Source organism: Penaeus monodon, chromosome 31 (assembly GCF_015228065.2).
Source record: "Penaeus monodon isolate SGIC_2016 chromosome 31, NSTDA_Pmon_1, whole genome shotgun sequence".
Classification (NCBI taxonomy): domain Eukaryota; kingdom Metazoa; phylum Arthropoda; class Malacostraca; order Decapoda; family Penaeidae; genus Penaeus; species Penaeus monodon.
Genome location: NC_051416.1, coordinates 30654540 through 30655661, shown reverse-complemented (window position 1 = coordinate 30655661; position 1122 = coordinate 30654540). Strand labels below are relative to the sequence as shown.

Here is a 1122-nt window from a genome sequence, read left to right as displayed (position 1 = left end):
TTAGATGCTCATGCCTCAATTACACTGTCCTCTACACTGAACATGGCACAACATATCAGTGTTTAATACACACTGCAAAATTTACAGGACAAGTAGCTTCCACTCCTGAATAAAACTTGGCATTCTATAAAATTGTACTATTCTTGAAAGAGAATTATTCAGTATATTCATAAATGCATATACAATATAAATGGGGATTGGGGTAATATAAACACAGATAACTAGCTCATGCTAGTTCACATTACACTATTCTAAGCATAGCAGTATCTTAACATACCAGTATCCTTATATTTGCAAAAAAAATTTGCAAAATAATCCACGTGGGCAGTATACTCAGATAACCAGTATATTTCCTGAGACCTAATAACTTTTTACTTTTATAAAAGAACTTTGCAACATACTGTGTATAGTAATATACTGATCACTGAAATATACTGTGTAGTAATACCTTAAATATATAAATGTTCAGAAGTAAAAGGGAGAATTATGTAATTTTACAATATATATTTTTTCTATGATTATCTAAATCTTCCTTAATAACTAAAGCTTATATTGAAAAAATGCAAGCATAATAGTAAACTACACTCCTTACCCTAAAAATAGTATTCAAAATACATGCACTGTAATCAGTATACTGAGTACTGTATAGTGATATACTATACCAAAAAGTACATTTCACTCTGAGTTAGCTAAACCTAAAAGCATATATTTGGTAACCATGTACAAAAGGCCTAACGATCTACAGTACATAAAAAAATCAACATAGTAACGCGGGCAACCAGGTTCCCTGCCCTGGACAAGCACGAAGCAGCAACAAGTCTTGGGTTAAAATTTTATGTCTTGCAGAACATGCAGATCCTTCACAGAGGAACTCACAATGCATTTCCTTTTAGATATATAACTAACAGATGCACATTTGCAAAATAATATATTCCCATAGGAGCGCTTGGGGGTAAGAGAGTAAGGAAGCACAAGGAAAGAGGAATTTTGGGATGAAGAGAAGAAAGTGGGAGAAAAAACGTGAGTATAGATGAGTGAGAAGGAGGACGAAAATTGATGTGAAGGTGGGTGGAGGAGAAAAGAGGAGGAAAGGAGATCAAAGAAAAAGGGGCAGAGGGGCAG

At 34.1% G+C, this 1122-nt stretch overlaps 1 protein-coding gene across 1 annotated transcript in view; it reads right to left on the bottom strand.

Annotated features, from left to right (window-relative positions):
- Positions 1-1122, bottom strand: part of LOC119592950 (muscle calcium channel subunit alpha-1-like) — a gene marked incomplete at its 5' end in the record, with an annotated part of 130968 nt that overhangs the window by 29016 nt on the left and 100830 nt on the right.